The following is a 472-nucleotide window of genomic DNA, read 5'->3' on the forward strand; positions in this document are numbered from 1 at the left end:
GAGCTCCAGATAGTGCCTGTTATACATTTTCTGCCTACCGGTGGCTGCACCCTCACACCAAAGTTATCATCTCCTTTAGCTTTAATACAAAGAAGTGAGGGGAAGCCTCAGTCCGACAGCCCTGCTCTGGGTCTGCAAATGAGGAATGCAGGGGTGGGGCTCAGACACATTGTGTTCTGTTCACTGACGGGTGGTCCCATCAACCTTTCCATTGAGCCTTGGCATGGCCTGGAACCTCGCTCTTCCTGAGGCCCCCTAGTAGGATATGAGGGCCGACTCACCTCCCCATGGTGTCCCAAGGCTGACAATAGGGGATGGATTTGGTGCTACCCTCCTCGTCGATGTTCCCCTCAGACATCAGGGTCATGCCCTTACCTCAAACCCTACTACCGCGGACGTTAGGCCGTCCCATTTAGACAAAATCCCTTACCACCACCACCAGCAGCACCCCACTCCCCTTCCCCTGTGATAC

Source organism: Galeopterus variegatus, unplaced genomic scaffold (assembly GCF_000696425.1).
Source record: "Galeopterus variegatus unplaced genomic scaffold, G_variegatus-3.0.2 Scaffold1467, whole genome shotgun sequence".
In the NCBI taxonomy this organism is placed as follows: domain Eukaryota; kingdom Metazoa; phylum Chordata; class Mammalia; order Dermoptera; family Cynocephalidae; genus Galeopterus; species Galeopterus variegatus.